We start from the raw sequence: 20,032 nt of genomic DNA on the forward strand, positions 1-20,032 counted from the left end.
CTGCATCAAGTCTCTATCAGATCTTTTAATGTGGAGAACAACAGCAGCATGTTTAACCTCACTGCATGTCATGTTAGAAGCCCTCACAGGTGTTTCGGTTCAGGCTGATTAGACCTTTGCTCAGGTTCATGTTGGGTATGAATAAAACATAAAACCAGATAAAGTGGGACGCAACGATGCAGTGACATTGGAGATAACATTTAGAAAGTAGTTAGTTGGATGTTATCAAAATAATACAAATGTATTCACACAAAACTTGGATAAATGTATCATCTTTGTCAAATCAAGCTGGCCAAAATGTTGTCTTCCACATTTTTAATAAGAATAATGGGTGGATGTGGGGCTGTATTGAGCAACACGATGTGGTGGACATAGTTTGAGTTCTAAACAAAAGACAACAAGTTTCCTCAAACTGCCAGTGCGTCACGACAGGGAGAGCGCTTTGATTTAAGGGGGCGGAAGTTGTGATAATAATGCCTTCTTTCTGATCCCAGCCTGTGCCCAAGTATGCCACGGGTGCACCAAGGGAGTCTGCCCAGGAAATCACCAAAGGGCCACTGGGTATACTTATGACGCACTTCTTCTTTGCCTGGTTTAACGGTCACGATTATGCCGTTGCCTGCTTTATTTGCATGCCCTTGACACCGCTTTAGTTCTGTTTTGCAATTTCACTTGGATAGAGATTTTTTAATAACAGTGCTTGTTTGGATTGGATTTTTTTTTTATTTTATTTTTTCAAGAAAAGGAACTGATCTGCAACTACTTCTTGGAAAGGTTTCTCCAAAAATGAATCATATTTGGTATTAAAATTATAGGTACTGACTTAGAGAGTCTGTAGGGAGATTATAATTATACAATTATGCAGAATAAACTTTCCAGTGATACAGGAATGTTTACTTTGGTTTAAATGGACCTTTAAGAAAACAACTGCTTCTTGGTTGGGCTAACAACACAATTAACCAAAGGTGAGGAAAAGCTAGGGACACAGTTTCTTTGATTTATCTGTCGGGCACAATTAGGCCATTTGGGTTTAGTCAACTGTATAGAGGTTATGTTAGAAAAGTCTTCACATCACACTTGGTACACAAGTTTTTCATAACATCTACAAGAAATAAATTCTGGTAAAGCTCTTATTGTATTTGCACTGGGTTTATTCAGCTTTTCTGGGATGCTTAAACTGCTGTAAATCACTGAAGTTTTAGTTATTTGTAGAATAAATATTCATAATACAAAAACGCAAGTAATAAAATTGAAATAATTGCAATTAAACAAAAAAAAAGAGGAAGATTTCCTTTTAAAGCAAATGTGTGAGACAATGAGATTTAGGGTAAGCCGGGCATTTTTCATCATGTATTGAAGTCTTGTAGTCAGTTGAGAGCAACTATTGCTCTGAAACCTGCAGCTGCCTTGATCTGAGAATACCATCGCTAATGTCAACATGACATCAGGTCGGACAGAGATGTTACCAGCATGCATTGTGCTGTGATCGCAGATAACTGATTCTGTGTAGGTCTGGCTCATAACAAACAAACCTGTCGTCTCTATTTTTCTCTATAATCCATGCATCATAATACATTTGTTTCCAAGAAACTTCATCTCTTGCATTGTTAGGAGAAATACAGGACCTGTTAAAGTTTTGGTTTAAATGGATTGCATGTTTGCACCTGAATTACTTTTTGATTTCAACTGTATTTTTTTTTTCATTCATACCTGAGCTTTCTGTTTTTTGTTAGTATGGTCAGTTATATTTTTGTATGCTGTGGGCATATAGGTGTGGGGTAAACTGGTGAACTGTTCTTGGTTGGTTTAAAAAAAAAACAAACAAAACAAAAAATTAAAAAGCTCAAAAAGAAAACAATATATATAACTGATGTTGTCCTGCTGTAAAGGGTACAACAGAAAGCAACATAACTGGGAGGTAGATGTCAGTCAGGCACAGTTTGTGCTCTTCCTACAAAGCTATGAGCTCTAATCAGCCAAAACAAGTAAATATAAAACCTGTATGGGTGTGTCACGGGAGTGTAAAGACTTGGCAACCTGTTCCCCTCCCAAGTATACCACTGCTTTGACAGTGGACCAAAACATCAAAATATGATGCCCCCTGCTTTGGTCTTGGACATGAAATTTTTGAGTGTATTTCCGTAACTTTAGGCAATAAAGGCACATGGTTAGGCTGAGAAAAAACATCATGGTTTGGCTTTAAATAAGTACAGTAGTTACTAATGTAATGTCATGTCACGTAACATATGTTACTAGTGGTGTATGCTACACATACTAGCACACTATATTGTTGCTATGTTGTTACAAAACAATCCAGTGATTGTTTGACCCATCCACCTCCCCTCCCATCTATCTCATGCTCACTGTCTCACTCTTTATACCAGAGTAGTTGCAAGTAGCATCAGAAATAGCAGCTGCCCTGTGTATATCATACCCCAGCGAAGAATGTCTTGGGGCGTCAGTGTCTGATGTCAACATCTGCTGTCAAAGTGGAAGTATTTGACAAGTTGAGTTGTGGCCGATGTTGTCAGAAATAGCTGCCACCCGAGCCCGTTCCTACTCTGAAGTTGTTGAAATCTGGTGCTTGGGCAGTGATTTGCGGCATCAGAAAACCACGAAAAAAGGTGTTCTTCTGGTTGCCTTTATAGTTTAAGGGCGCACAGCGGCGTCAGGGGAAAACACGGTGGGACAAGGACGAAAGTTAAGGTGGCAAAAGTCTGACTGGGGCTGCTGGGAGCGGTGGCGGATGGGTCCAACAAACATCTACTACGGAAGTGTATTTTGAAAGAGGACAATGCATGTAACAGGCAGAACTTGACACGGTGTCTCAGAACGTCACCAACAAACCCAGGGTACATTGCATGTCGTATGTGGACGTAGAAAGTCCATGACCAAATGTCAATATGTGACGAGGTCGGAGTGAGAATGTGTTGGCCACCCGGTGCATGTCATGAAGAGTGCCTCCATATGGTGGTATTTAATGCCGAAATCATTAACAAAACAGCCTTATTTGACAGGTTGTGAGTGAGAACTGTCTTCAAACAGATATTGACGTGGTGGTGGGCATGAAATGCGTTAAAATTAGGTGCTGACAACAAGAAAACCATGTCACTGCAAAGTCAGTGAGGGTCTTCTGCCATGGTGGACACATGAATTAAGTATAAAAAGGCGAAGAAGTCTGCATAGGGTGGGTGGGAGACGTGGTGGGGTCAAAGAAGACCACTGTTTGTGTCCCAAGTCAAACCAAAAGTCAACATAGTTACGAGACTTGACAGACTTTACCTTACTACATAAAAATACATAGGTTTATGTCACTTACATCCCATGGATAGTTATTTTAAATGAAACGACAATCTTCTCTTTTTTGTTCTCTAAACCTAACAAAGTGTTTTTTCCCTTTCCCTAAATGAAACCATTTCAACCAACCACGCTAGTGACACATTTTAGCACCATGTTTGAAATTGTGACCACTCATAATAGATTTTGCTTTGCCATTTTTTTGTGTTGCCGGCACATGATTTCAACACATTTTGTGCCCACCACTACATAAAGTGTTGTTAAAAGATTGTGTCAGTTCCATGTATTAGCAGTAGCTCAGTCCATAGGGACTTGGGTTGGGAACCGGAGGGCAGTCTGTTCAAGACCGTCCAGACCAAAATATGGAGCGTGGACTGGTAGCTGGAGAGCTGCCAGTTCACCTCCTGGGCACTGCCAAGGTGCCCTTAAGCAAGGCACCGAACCCCCCAACCGCTCGGAGCACCTGTCATGGGCAGCCCACTCTGACTCTTTCTTTTTTGTTTTCTGTTTTGGTTCTTTGCTGTTTTTAACCTGTGAGGCACTTTGTGTTACTGTTGTATGAAAAGTGCCATATAAATAAAGTTGATTTGATTTGATTTGATTTGATTTGACATCTCTCCACTTAGTGCATGTATAGGTCTTGTTTGTGCATGTGTGTGTTCGGACCTATGTGTAATCGACAACAGTGTGAAAAAATTGAATTTCCCCTCTAGGATTAATAAAGTATATAAAAATTTTTTAAATTATTTCTGTGATACTGACACATGCTAACCTTTCTTTCATCCTTTAAAATGTGATCTTCAATGAACAAAATTATTTAAAAAAAACAGGATACTGTGTTTGTCGTTGGTTTAATTGTAAAAGAAAACATTAACTTTTTATTAATAAAAAAAGAAGAAAATAAAAAACACTCTAGGCCTTAAATTACATATCAGCTGAGCAGTTTTATTTCTCAAGGGCACTAAGTATTGGTGTCGTTGTCATGTCAATGAGTCACTTTTTACCAGCTTCTCTTTTAAGACTTGCCACCCATTTTCATTCAAGCACCAGATCAACTTCAATCACTCAAGGCTGAACAGACCTGATTTTTAACTGCATCAGTTATATGTACTCAGTTTTATTTCTGGAGCTTATCCTGTGGGTCAGATCCTATTCATTGAAGCCTAATGTGGTGAGGATGTTTGTTTTATTTTTATGCAGTTTTTTGATGGCAAATCACTACTCTGTGATTACCAGTATATTTTTAAAAGAGGTTCCCAAAAGTTGTTAAAGGACTCCATCACATGTGTTGTACAAGTGCAAAGCCTTGCTAAATATTTTGATGAATACATTTTAACCGCACTTATTTTGAAGTATTACCAAGACCATTGCAAACAAGCCCATCATTCATAAGACTGGGTAGTGGCCATTAACTGTGACACAATTGACTGAATGGGATGGACAATCATCACAAAATAGAAGCAATTTTTACTTTGCAGATAAGTTTTTGTTGTTGTTCTTTCAGTTTGTACTATTGTGGATGCAAAGTTTCTGCTTCACATTAGCTTTCCTGGACTGAATGCATATTGCCTGTAACTGTCTCTCATTTTGCACTCGAAAACAAACAGCAGGGAAGCAGAGTGGTTGCAACATCCTCTTTTCAACAGGAAGCAGCGGGGTGTATGGCAAACAGCACAGGTGCTAGTGAATTATCAACTTGTTACAACCACAGCTGTCAACTTTACGATAGATGTCCTCCACTGTTACTCGCTATGAATAAGATTGGAAACCAAATAGCTTGCAATGTCTGAATGTAATGGCAGGAAAATAGAAAAACAGAGCATGGTTGGATCTCCAAATTGGAACTGGAAATGTGGAAACAGTCTGTTCTAAACTCGATGGTTTATTACTGGTTTTGAGGGATTTTCATTAAAAGGACCTCAGCAGTGGTTGTTAAGGTTTAGCTCTTTATTTTACAACATATAATTTAATACCTGAACATTTTCCAAAGCTTTTCAAATAGCTTGTGTGTTTGAGGAAGCCATTGGTTTTTGATTTTAATGTTTTGATTAGTGTTTGAGACAGACTGCATTATGTATAAAGGAAAAACAAAAAAAAAAAAAAAACTGCCACAATGTCTTATGTACTTAAGTGAACCTTAGAGGTCCAGTATGTAGGATTTAGGAGGATATACTGGCATAAATGGAATATAACACATTCTCACTTCAATTTCATCAGATTCCGCTATATATTCATCTTTAGCCTGTTACACACTTTGTGTCTTTTCAAGATACACTTCCATTTACACAGGAAATGTGCAGTTTGCATATAGTCTCTTTCAAAATAAATGTACTACATTATTACAACATGGTAAATTGACATTTTTTCCTTCAACAACAAACGCACGTGATTACGTTTTGCCAATACACACAAGTGGCTAGGTTTAGAAATAAAACAGGGATGGGTTCACGTTCATACAGGAAGTGAACAGTCAGTGGTTGTTGATCCACCATTCCTCCCACCCACCCTACTTGACGACTGCTTAATTGAAGTTGTTGTCCAGCAGCATTCTCCCTGATGCCATAAGGCGCTGTTACACAATGATGGTACCCAACCGTGTATCATGAAAGGACCACTTACGTCATTGTCTGACGTGGAAGACACTGCCCAAACTGAAATATTCAACAACTTTGGAATGATACCAGGCTGTATAATAAGGCCCAATCTCAATACCCCCCCTTGTCCACTACCCCTTAGCCCTTGGCCCAACCCCTAGCCCTTGCCCACTACCCCTTGGCCCTCGAAATGATGCAACGAGGGGTAGGAGTTGAAATCTATCCCTAGGAATTGGGACACCACTCACTACGTCACTATTTTAAACAGGAAGCCGTGAGCCATCTACATTTCCAACCAGCATCTACAATGAAGTCTCCAGTTGAGTTCATCCTACCGATCGTGTTTGCTGTATTCATCATGCTTCATTTGATGAACGACAGATGACGTAATGATATGTACGACAGGGGACTTCTGCTAGCTAGCTAACTAGCTTACCAGCTAACATTACGAGGCAGCATAGTTATACTAGCTGGCATGTTATCATAATGTGAAAAATTCGACAATTTTGCAGAACAGGACAGATGACAGACGCTGGACACAAGCTAACAAGCAACCTGACGACGGTAACATTAGCTAGCTGGCTAGCTTTCTGGGTAGCTTTCTGGCAACTCCAATCTAGATATCGTGAATAGCAATAAAAAATTGTTATACCGTTCTCTACACAAATACACAGTTATTCAAAAACATTTTTACAAAAGTTCCATGTTTATTTGTGAAATTATACATACATGTATGAACTTTTTTCCCCGTCTCTTACTCGGTGGTAGCCATGGTGACATCTACCCCTCGCTGGCAAGTCAGCATCTGAAATCCCTCGCTCCGAAGGGCTAGTTTCATACCCACTACCCCTCCTTATGCCCCCTACCCCTACACACAAAAAGGAATTGGGACACCCCTACCCCTTGCGGGAACGTGCAAATCTAGGAGTAGGGCCGTGGGGTAGGGCAAAGGGGGGGGTTTGGGGCGGGCCCTTAGTATGTTTTCTTTAGTGTATAATCACATGAGCTGTCTATGTAGGGAGCAGGTCCTCATCTACATATTGCCATTTTGCACAGCCATGCTTGCATAGTAGCACAGAACAGACAAACCAAACACTGGATCTAGATAGGGCCACTCCCGTTCTTACTGGGGACCAGTTAGCAGCCCTCCATGACAAGCAGCATCGAAAAAACATGAAACTGCTTTATGCAGTGTTTCACCTGTTTAAACACTGGGTCTATTTGTTTTGGAGAAGAGAACACGTCTGCAGATAATGTGGCTCCTGGTAAAAACCTCAAGCAATTAGAGGCAGGTGGCAGGTGCTAGGTTAGTGGCCCGTGGCTGTCACGCCAAACTACGCCCAAGAAACATGGATTTGTAACCTGAAACTGCTTTATTCCGTGCTTTGACCTGTTTCAGTCACTTGGTGCATTCGTTTTGATGAAGAGGAGACCTCTGCAGACAATACACCTCATGGTAGAAACCTCCTGAACGTCTGGATCAGACATATGGTGAGCACACATTAAGTTTGCAGATGCCAGGCAAGCAGGCCGATTACGACATGCCAAACATGGTAGGAGAAAATACTGATTTATAATGTGAAACTGCTTTATTTAGTGGTTTTACCAGTTTGGCTCCCAGTAAAAACTTCCTGAACACTGAAGGAATTCTAACCAGGAGAAGTTTCAGTTGGCTGCAATCTGCAATCCGCACTGCTAGATTCCACTAAACCGCCTAAATCTTACACACTGGACCTGTAAACATAGTATGAAATCATAGAAAGGTTTTTGCTATAATTCCACAGGACTTTTTGTTTCATATTTCATAGATAAAGTTATTAAATGGCTGTCTAAATTTTTTGCTGTGTCATTATTGATGGGTCAGGTTTGTTGTGGTAATAACAATTAAGATCTCCAAAGCCTGAAAGAGGTTTGTGCTATCAAAACAAATTAATCCCAATTAACCAGCATACAGTTGCAAAATTGATTACAGCAATTAAAGGGAACCACCACAAACAGTGAAATTGGAGGCAAATCACAAGGCATATTACTCCTCTTAGACTGTTGTAAGTTTTTATGTTCCGTGCAATATAGAATATTTTTCCTCCCGCTGTATTTTCAGTGGCAAAGTTGCAAAAAGCGAAATTACATCTAAAAAGGTGTTTTCAGTCATTGCCAGTCCAATCAGCTCCCTCAATTACACTCAGTGGAGCCATGGATCCGTGATTATGAAGATGGAGCTCACACGGACTGTTCTAAGGCTGGCTTTGCCCCAGCAGGAGCTATCATTAACATGGACTCCAGCTCGGAGCCTCGAGCCTTTAACTGTCCTTAAACTGCCCATGCAAAAGTAGGAAATTAGCAAATGTCAATCATTGGCTGACACTGCTATCAAGCAGGAGTCAGCTGGAGTCTGAAAGGGCCTGAGGGGGTGGTGGTGGCAGAGTGGGTTGACGTTTCCTTTACATCGTCACTCTCTGAATATCAACTCATCATATTATGTTCAGCTTCCTCACTGAGCTGAATTCTTGCCCACGGTGCTTCACAGCAAGTCGTCTTCTCCTCTGTCACCTTGTTTGCTCACAATGACAGCGACTGGGAATCATGTAGGTGTGGAAATTAGAGTGTGGCACACTACAACCATCTGTGGCAACTTTATCTTGCAAGATTTCAAACATGTCACGTTTTTTCTGTTTTTTATTATGCGGATGATATAGTTAGGACACAAAGACAAATGATCTGAACTGACATTTGATTCGCTCAGATAACTTTTTACCAATGTTGTGTGGTAGATTAATTTTCATGTTCTCCATTAGTTGACACAAAGAGATTTTACTTTAAACTGTTTCTAGCCAATGCTAAATGGCTATAATTTCAGACCACATTAGATTTGTTATTTTTGTCAATTTATTTCCAACTTCCACTTTATAATGGCTCTGGTTGTAGTTTTGATATTTAATAATCTTTATTGTATGTACAACAGTGTGTCATGGGGCATGCAAGTAAAGACTATGGAACGTGGACGTTGATTTTTGGTCATGAATTTGTGGCACAGATCGAAATGAGGGTGGGGAATGAAAAAAAATAAGCATGTGTTAAGAGTTTGAATTCCTGGCTGCTCAAATCACTCATTTTTGTTTCTTTCACTGTCAAAGCTGTGCACAAAAACTTTTTTTATAATGCAAGACAGACCCAGCAGCAGACATAAATCCATTGGCAAGGCTTTTATTTTTTCAGAAGCAAGCCCAGTGTAAACATTATAGGCAACACATTATGTGAGTGTATTCATTAGGCTGGTCATACAATTACAAGCACATCCTCTCCTATCTATACGTAGCTTATGCATGCCATCCAAAGTCACAGGCTGTGTTTCTTCTCCTGGGCAACAGCCCAGGTAGGCTGAATTTTCACTGATATGAAAACAACACTGAAGTCATTGACAGTTAATATATTTAGCAGGTTTGTGGGCTGCAGCCTTGGAAATTGAACACAGCTATTTTTCTGGAGTTCTGCCAAGATGTGGACGTGATTTTGAACCAGCAGAGCAATACAAGTAACATGACATAAACACTGGGAGCTTAGCCTGGTAGGGAGGTCCAGGGGGATCCTCCCTCGGGATTTGCTGCTTTTTTAATGCACTCTGGCACTTTATTTACATTCAAAGTAGGCTGATGTGTCTTGATCATTGAAACATTCAAATATGTACCTCAAAAACTGTTGTTTCCATTCCGGATAAATTAGTGATAGTGATATAAAAAATAAGTATGCTCTGCCATTTCTCCTTTACTGTAACGTGGGTCACTCAGGGCTGACCATCAGACCCCCCCAACACACACACACACACAAACACACACACACACACACAACACTTTGGAAAAAGTCCTTTTGTGGGATTTATTTGAATTACCTCACTATTATACAGTATATACACAGACTCACATAGACTCACACAGAATCACACAGTGAACATGGTCCAGTCAGCTTTCTGTGTCTCTGGATCATCAGGACACAGCTGATCCCCTCAACACATCCACCATCCTGTTTATCAAACTGCAGTTTCCTTCCATCTGATGAGAGAAGAAGACAACAGAGGTTATAAATCAGCTGTCCGTCAGTAATGCAGCACATCCAGTACAGTAATTCTGCAGAAACAGAGTTATTCACTTTAATGATGGATTTACTGAGTCTGTTATAACAGTTGACTAACAAACAGATATATAATGTTAAATTTTCTACAAGTTCATCCAAAGACTGAACTGCAACACATCAACTGTGATTACTGGACTTCAGCAGAAGTTCTGCTCTGTATGAAGAACACATGGTTACCAACTGTAATGATAGTTCAATAAAATAAGAGTCAGCAATTTGTAAGCTTCAGTCAGACTGATCTCAGAGCTGTGACAAAGATAAGGACAACAAACACTTTAAAGAGGACATATTATGCTCATTAACAAGTTCTTATTTGCATTCTGGGTTTCTACTAGAACCTGTTTACATGCTTTAATGTTCAAACTAGAGTTAACAATTTACATCCATGTCTGTCAAGACTCATATGTAGCCTTGACAGTTGGCAATTCTTTTAATATGGATGCTGCTGTAACAAAGCTACACATTCTAAAATGTGGATGCTTCATAAACATCTTCAGCCCTAACACTAACACTCAGAAAAACACAATGCCTCCTGTCATGGCTGTCGTGGGTGTGCAGGCATAATAACGCTTTGATTTCCTCCTGTTAACTGTCTGCATTGGAACGCTTGTATTTTCGCCCCTCTGTCTGAGAATGAATGACTATAACAGAGAATATCAGCACTTTCTGCTGTGAAAAATCACCAATAATAGCTTCTAAACAAAACCGGCTATGTTCCAGCACGAATATGATCTGACTTTGGGGAGAAACTTACAACATCGCCAACCAAGATTATATGTTTCCCTGAAGTTAGCATGTAGCTACATGTAGCAGTTAAGGTCATGTAATGTTAACACTTAATGTGCCAGGAGCAGTTGACCATTTAAAGACATCTTAGCTTGAGTAGAAAAAGCCATCGAACACAGAGTATTCAGAGCATGCTGAAGTCCGAGGTTTTTGTTCACAGGGTCTTTGGCCACATTTAATAAGAACGTCCTTCATTGTAACATTATAGGCTAAATAAAACACACAAAAAACAGAATATCATAACCAATTATCAAGGTCAGATTTGATGGTATGACAGTTAGATGAAAGAGGACAGCTGTCTCTATACATGTGATGCTGTCAGTTGTAATGCAACTTCACTTCCTGTAGACATGAACAGTCATCTTCAGATCAACTTAAACTCATGATAACAACAAGTGATCTAACTGGCTGACTGTTCTCTCTGTCTCTCTATCCTCACAAGAAGATTTTCCCCGTTACCCTCTTTTAGCCACTCAGAAGGTCTGAGGTTTACAGGAAATACTGGATCTTTGCTCTGATACTAACTGTGTTAAATGTAATACTGCTGAAACCAGCATGGACTGACTTCAACCCTCTACTTACTCCAGAGTCTCCAGTCTACAGTGTGGACTCTTCACAAGATCAGACAGCAGCTTCACGTCTGAATCCTGCAGGTTGTTGAACCTTAGCTCCAGCTCTCTCAGATGGTAGGGGTTGGACTTCAGAGCTAAGGCCAGAGAGACACAGCTAATCTTTGTCAAACCGAAGTCACTCAATCTGAAATAAAGAATAAATTATGTCACTTTAGAAGACAATGTTCCTGCTTTAAAGGACAACTTTAGTATTTTTTAACCTGGGCCCTATTTCCCCATGTGTATGTGTGTGTATGATTCATAGGTACAACTTGTTCTAAATTTGGCTCAGTATTGAGGGAGGCGGATGGAGTTGGGAGCCATGAAACGAGCTAAAACGGTAACGGGGGCAAATGCAGCCCGTATAAGTTTGTGCATTAAAAGTGCTTTTTTTCGCCACTTACCGGTTCAGATCGCCAGTGTTATCTCTGTAAATAGCATACTAAGCGTTTCCCTTACCTCTGGGCTGTGTGATGTCATGAGCTTTGCTCTACTGTGTCTGTAGCTCTCTCTACTCGTGGGACAGCCATTTTCTTGAGGAAGAGGTGTTTCGGGATTGGATGTCTTCTCTTCTTCGTCTGGCAGTAGTCATCTTGGGAGAAGTGAGCACTGCAGACCCGATGGTCTGCAAGGCGCAGTGTCTGGACAGGAGTGTTAGCATCCATTTGTAGCACAACTAGCCACAACTTCAACATCTCCCCATCTGACAAAGGCAGCCAGCAATGAAAGCTGTACGGGGTGTTGCGCGATATCCTGTTCTTGCGTTCGGGAAAAAGGCTCGTTTATTTGAGCTCTCCAAAAACTCCAGTAACACTCCAGGGGGTAGCACGTAAAAGACTCCGTCCCAAACTCTGACTCTTCTAGCGTAACACACACACTTCATACACACATACTCACTTACAGTACCCAGCGGGGCAGCCCTCCCCCTCTCTGCTCCAACACTGACTGACAGCTGACTCCACTCATACCACACTCACGCTACAATATGCTATTTACAGAGATAACACTGGCGATCTAAACCGGTCAGTGGCGAAAAAAAGCACTTTTAATGCGCAAACTTATACAGAACGCATTTGCCCCCGTTACCGTTTTAGCTCGTTTCGCACCTCAATACTGAACCAATTTTAGAACGAGTTGTACCCATGAATCATATGCACACATACACATGGGGAAATAGGGCCCAGGTTGAAAAATACTGAAGTTATCCTTTAAATCCTTCAATTTTAAAAGTCTGTTCAGAGCTAAGGAAGACTTAGAATGTACAAGTATAGAGAATAGAAACTTAACACTCAACAGGATGCAGGTTAAAAACAGCAACATACAAAAAGTGAAAAAGAGCTCTCATAAATATCATTGACAACGTGCTGCTACCTCCATAAAGACATAGTGACTTCACCTAAACTCTGCCAGCTCCATCAATGGCTTTATCAAACCAGTCAAGTTGCAGTTACAGTTGACATCCGTGTCTGTGAAAGCATGGATGCTTCAAACACATCAATTCAATACCTGACCAAATGTTTCCTCCTCTATTCCTGAGATATGACATAGAATAATGGTCAGAAAAGTGTTTTTGCAGAACATGATGTTACAGTGAAGTTGACTTTTTAGATATATAATGACGTCACTTTGTTTTATTCTGTTTGACGTTTGTGTGATTTTTTTTTGTCATTATTAGTGAATTAAATTTTAAGTTATAGCCTAAAACATGTTTTGTCAGGTCACAGTGATCTTGACCCTTGACAACCACAACCTATTCACTTTATCATTCAGTCCAAGTGGACGTTTGTGCCAATTTTGAGGAATTTCCTTCAAGGCCTACTTGAGATATTGCTTTCACAAGAATGGGATGGATAGAGGGGTAAACAGACAACCAAAAAACATAATGCTTCCAGCAACAGCTATAAGTGGCGTGAATATATACAATGGTGTCTGACCTCAGAGTCTCCAGTTTACAGTGTGGAGTCTCCAGAAAATCACACAGCAGCTTCACTCCTGAATCCTGCAGCTTGTTTTCACTCAGCTCCAGCTCTCTCAGATGGGAGGGGTTGGACTTCAGAGCTGAGATCAGAGAACCACAGCTGATTGCTGAGAAACTGCAGCGTCTCAGTCTAAGTAAAGAACAAATGATGTAGACAAAAATATATTAATAATAAAATCAGATATGTTAAGGTGTTGAATGTGTAAATTAATATTACTATGTCCTAATCAAAGAGCATTGCCATGAACTGAGTGGAGTGACATTGTCATTGTGTTATTGTGGTGATCCCAACAGGATGCAAATAAAACTGTAAAATACAACAACAACAACAAAAAAGAGCTCTTGTGAGTATCATTGACAATGTGCTGCTAGCTCACAAGCTAGCCTTTAAACCAGAAAATGTCAATGGGCCAGACGTTTTCAGCAGCAGGCAACGTATTAGAAATTTTTTAGCAATTGGTAATGACAAATTTCTAAACAGGTACAAATTACTCTAGTTAGAGTACTCATGTTTTGTGTCACATTTGAAACAAAAACAAACAAAAAAGAAAACCATTTAGTCATATAACTGACTGAGGAACATCACATAATGCAGAAACAATAAAAAAGAGCTGTCAATACACAGAAGCATAACAAGTGACATTAACAGTAACTAATAACACACAGGATATAGTTTTATACAGTCCATGGCAGCAACAGTCACATTTACAACAGCAAAGTCACTTTATTAGCTCAATAATTTATCACTGGAAACAAACATGATAATAAAATAAATATTACTACTGACATCACAATACTGAGTTATCTTATGTAAACATGAAGAACAGATATCAATATCAGTCATTCATCCTGTTCCCTTGCCCACCTCTACTTAGGACACACCCTGTCCACAGGTTGGCTGTCTCAGGTACATTTAAAGATACGTGGCAAACTAAGTTAAACAGACTACATACAGTCAGCTTGCATTTTAGTTTGTTTTTAACAATTTGGTATTGGGGGCGGCACGGTGGTGTGGTGGTTAGCACTCTCGCCTCACAGCAAGAGGGTTGCCAGTTCGATCCCGGGCGTGGGAGCCCTTCTGTGCGGAGTTTGCATGTTCTCCCCGTCTCAGCGTGGGTTCTCTCTGGGCACTCCGGCTTCCTCCCACAGTCCAAAGACATGCAGATTGGGGACTAGGTTAATTGGTAACTCTAAATTGTCCATAGGTGTGAATGTGAGCGTGAATGGTTGTTTGTCTCTATGTGTCAGCCCTGCGATAGTCTGGCGACCTGTCCAGGGTGTACCCTGCCTCTCGCCCGATGTCAGCTGGGATAGGCTCCAGCCCCCCCGCAACCCTCAAGAGGATGAAGCAGTTAGAAGATGAATGAATGAATGAATTTGGTATTGGTCCCACTTGCATGATGTGCTTGTGCAAAATGTGACTGTAAACCATAACGGCGGTAAATGAGGGACAGAGCACTTTCTACATGATGAACTCGTGAACTAACAGTAAGTACTGGCAAAGGTTTTTTGCACTTACTTACTTATAGTAACAAGCGTAGTTGTTGTCAACTAGAGTAATCTTGAAGTAATACTCCCTTCACCTGCACCATGGCTTCTCTGCTGTTGTCTGACCTTACTCTGTTGTGTTTGTGTGTGTGTCTGTATGTGTGTGTAGGAGGTCAGCATTCAGAATGCAGGAGAGAGTCTGCAGTGTGATGTTACATGAAACCAAAACTTTAGAAAGTAACGATAAAAGACCCGGTAACAGTGGAGCTTTTGTCCCACCAGGTTTAATACTTGGTCTCGATACCAATGCCTAGCCGGGCCACTCGGAGGCTGCTTCTGGGCCTGATGTGGCCTGTGAGTCTTAATTGTGGATCAGTATAATATCAGCCTGATGTCTGCAGTTTAATGTCCCCACAACTTTCACATCTTAAAAAATCTCAGTACAGGCATAAAAAATGGTGTCTGACCTCAGAGTCTCCAGTTTACAGCGTGAACTCTTTAGAAAATCACACAGTAGCTTCACTCCTGAATCCTGCAGGTTGTTGACACTCAGCTCCAGCTCTCTCAGATGGGAGGGGTTGGACTTCAGAGCTGAGACCAAATAACCACAGCTGATCACTGACAAACTGCAGTTCCACAATCTGAATAGAGAATATGTGATCATTCATCATTAGTAATCATGTCAGATGTTTCAGGTGTTAAATGTGTAGTTCAACATTACTATGTCCTCATCAATAAGTGTTGGCCTAAATTGAGTAGAGTGACATTGTCATTATGTTATTGTGGTGATCCCACCAGGATGCAGGTTAAAAACTGTAAAATACAAAAAGTGACAAAAAAGGACTCTCATGGATATCATTGACAATGTGCTGCCACTTCAATAAAGATGTAGTGACTTCACCTCTTAAACTTCCTGCCAGCTCCACCAGTGGCTCCATCATCACAAGCTCATGTTGTGCAACCAAATACAAATCATTTATTTAAAGAATCATGAGGATAAATGAATTTTAAACTCAACTTTACTACATCAATTAAAGTTACTGTAAAACTTTAATTAGTAGCCTGGGCTATTATTTTCTTAAATCACTGAAATTGACGAGTCTGTGTTTAGGACAGGCGTATATAAGGGACAGGAATTTAATTTATTTCATATCAAACTGTTGCTCAGCAAAAAAGGGAAACACAATTAAATAGTTTTTTAAACTAGTATAGATGTTACTTGTATAGAAATTAGGCTTCAGATAATATATCATTTATGAATCATTTATTTGATGTAGCTCTAACAGACAGCGCGTTAGAGAGTGAGTTACAGAACTCAAGGATTACAGGACCCCGTAAACTGACACAACACCACTTTATTCTGTTAAAACAATACTCACAACTTGGATTTTTTTTTTTTTATGAAAAAACATTTTGATTCTTTTGATCTGAGAATGGACTAAAATAATTTGAATAATTTACTGGATAATCCAGGAATGGACACATAATTTGAGGTACATCCAAAGAACTTCTATAAAAAAATGAACTGCTTGGCAACCAGACCTAAAGTCTAATTGAGACAGGTGTTTACTTGTCAAAATGTGTAGCCACACCGGGCTAGTAAGAGGTACTGGGGGTTTAATTGATACTCTGCTTTTAACGGAAGTTTTACTGTACACTATGCAGGATTGTAGGTTACTGTTTGTAAACACGTTCGCCAGCAAAAGTGAAAGTAAAAGCCAACTATACAGTATTTGCATTTTCTAGTGGTGCATCTCTTTGATGCCTGCTGCTACAGTTTGGCACCTAGTCACTACCTTTTTATAATGCCCTGACCTCACCTGAGTGCTGTGGGGGTACATGCTCAGAAACCTCCCAAATGCAGAAAATAAGAAGTAAGAAAACACAGGCAGAGGGCAGAGTCTCTGCAGATTAATACACTACAACACACTGAGAGAAGATCATAAGTGCTGATTAAGATGAATTATTTTTGTATGAGTCTATACACTGTTTTTAAGGAAAATCCTGCAGAATTTATCTTTAAGGTTTTAGCTCCACATAGCTCTGCCACAGTCAATTGATTAAACCACTGAACAAAAAAACAGACTTAATTGTGGATCACTATAATATCAGCCTGATGTCTGCAGTTGAATGTCCCCACAACTTTCACATCTTAATAATCTCAGTACAGGCATAAAAAATGGTGTCTGACCTCAGAGTCTCCAGTTTACAGCGTGAACTCTTTAGAAAATTACACAGCAGCTTCACTCCTGAATCCTGCAGCTTGTTTTCACTCAGCTCCAGCTCTCTCAGATGGGAAGGGTTGGACTTCAGAGCTGAGGCCAGATGAACACAGCTGATCTCTGAAAACCTGCAGCCCCACAGTCTGAATGAAGAGTAAAATCAGGTAGATAAGAATCCATTAATAATACAATCAGGTTCAGGTTAGGGGTGGGCAATATGGCCCTAAAATAATATCACAGTATTTCAGGATATTTTTGCAATAACTATATTCCTGATGATATGACAAATTAGTAAAAACTAGTCCATACCCATTGAGTACAGCATACCATACCATGACTTAGTCATACCAAAAATTAGAAAAACCCCCCAAACATTCGGCCACAGGAGGAGCCAATGTGATCGGTCACATTTTAGCCATTTTGAAGCATTTTTCTGTTGTTATAGCGCCACCCAGTTGCCAATTAGAGTTACATTCTTTAGTCACCTTAAGGCATCCTGTTCTACATATCAACCAAGTTTAATAAGAATCGATATGGCGGTTAGGCCTAGATAAGAAATTAGCTCTCTAGCGCCACCATTTTGTTTGATCAGCTCAGTAATGGAGGGGTCCCCTCAGATTATGTGTGGTCATATGCCTACAAAGTTGCGTGGTGATTGGTGAAACCCTTGAGATGTTATACACCTTTATATGATGACCCACGCCCTCCGCAATATTCATTGCCTTATAGAAGCTCAGTTTTAGTAAGTTTTCCAACTTTTGCCAAGAGGGAACTTTAGATATTGGTCCCTAGATTATGTTCACCGAGTTTCATGCAGATCGGTTAAAATTACCTAGGAAGAGATCGATTTTAAGTGTTTCTTAAAAAATTCAAAATGGCGGAAAATCTATATAACCGGAAGTTATGGGTTCTTGAGGCAAATGTGTTCCTCATGAGGAGAGGCATCTCTGTGCAAAGTTTCATGTCTCTACAACATACAGGGCATGAGATATGCCTATTCAAAGTTCGCAATTTCAGTCGGTTGCTATAGTGCCCCCCTTCAGCCAATTGATGTAATATTGCTTCATTTGCATCCTCCCATGACCCTCTACCACTATAAATCAACGGGTGATTTCCTTCTCTTTTAGCAAAATCCTAAATGACATGGTCACATGGACCTTTATGCTCCGCCATTTCTCCTCTAATCATCACGTAACACAATAACTATTGCACATTCACATATATGTCGTTTTTTGTTGAGCCGTGAGCATCACATAGGTTTACATTACCAAAGGTATATGACAAAATCACTTGATGACACTGACTCCTGTGTACACACAACGAGAGAGGAAAGGGAGAGATGCTTTGTTGCTGCCAGAGGAGCAACTGAATAAGTTCCCTCTGAGCGGTAAGACGCTACAAGAGTCTGAGAGGTCTGAGGCGGTTCATAAAACATTAAGGACTCCCAGGCCTAGTAAAGTCACAGTTTATTCCATACTACTGGAGCTTCTCCTCTTCTTGGAACCACCGTTGAATCAGTAATACTTTAACAAAATATAAAAAAAATACAAAAAATATTATTTTTTTATATGATAACAAAAATATATTGATATTATTGTGAATGACATGATTTGGCACACCCCTAGTTCAAGTGTTAAATGTGTAGCTCAACAGTACTTTGTCCTGATCAATGAGCCCTAAACTGAGTGGAGTGACTTTGTCATTGTGTTATGGTTGATCATCATGATGTCAGCGTTCTACAGACATTATCCAAATATCACCACAACATTCATTCATCTTTTCATGTCAACACAGATTGTTGCTGATCTTAGTCAAGTATGTATTTAGAGGATCAATATCAAATCAGACATGTTGGCCTAAAAAAACTGTTCATTAATTAGTTTCTTACATGACCTTCATACTGTACTTGTATATGGAATAAAAAGGAGAGGGACACATTTGTAAGGCTTGTTGTTTTTGGTTTATGATTTCGTTAATCACTTGCCCTCCCGGCTGGTTAAGTGGAGTGAGGAGTCAGCAGTCAGTGATGATATGAAACAGTCAATAAAACAGGTTTTTCCACAATTGTGGATCACCGCAACTGCGAGACGTCCTTTAGCATACGTTCATACATGTGCACATAAAAGATGAGGCTGATTGGTCCAGTGGTTTGTGAGAGGAGCTGTGGACAGAAGCAGATAGACATATTCACGACCAAACACATGATCACTTCCAGGCTTATGCCTGGGGAAAATAATAACTTTTTGAATGTAGATGGGTGTGTGAGTTTTGTATGACAAAGGCCCCCAAAAATAGGAACCTGTCTTTTAAGTCAAAGATGTTTCCATCGCAGACCATTTATATGAGTTGCAATGTAAAGGTCTGTGGTTTGCAATGATTAGTCATTGTTAATGGTAAATGGTAAATGGACCTGCGCTTTGCGATGATTAGTCAATGTTAATGGTAAATGGTAGTTCGACCTGCATTTGTATAGTGCCTTTCTATTCATCCGACCACTCAAAGCGCTTTTTACAGTACGAGTCACATTCACCCATTCATACACACATTCATATACTGGTGGCCGAGGCTACCATACAATGTGCCACCTGCCACTCAGTTTTTAACACACTCACACACCGATGGAAGCATCATCGGGAACAATTTGGGTTCAGTGTCTTGCTCAAGGATACTTCGACATGCACACTGGAGGAGCCACGGATCAAACCACTGATCTTCTGATTGGTGGACGACCCACTGTACCTCTGAGCTACAACATAACTCAAGAACGTCAAGAATCTTAAATTCTGTTTGGATGGTATCATCATTCTAAATCATTATTTCTCTACCTTTCATAACTGGTCTGCTATTTGGAAAGAGATAAAATTTCAGAAAAACTGAACGCTTTATATCTTCAGTCAAAGATTTTAATTGAATATATACAAAAAAATA

The 20,032-nt window shown here is 40.0% G+C and overlaps 1 pseudogene; it reads right to left on the reverse strand.

Moving 5' to 3' along the window:
• Positions 1-9,888: 9,888 nt before the first annotated feature.
• LOC125895516 (NLR family CARD domain-containing protein 3-like) overlaps positions 9,889-20,032 on the reverse strand; it is a 33,095-nt pseudogene continuing 22,951 nt past the window's right edge.

This window comes from Epinephelus fuscoguttatus, linkage group LG10, assembly GCF_011397635.1.
Source record: "Epinephelus fuscoguttatus linkage group LG10, E.fuscoguttatus.final_Chr_v1".
NCBI classification, from domain to species: Eukaryota; Metazoa; Chordata; class Actinopteri; order Perciformes; family Serranidae; genus Epinephelus; species Epinephelus fuscoguttatus.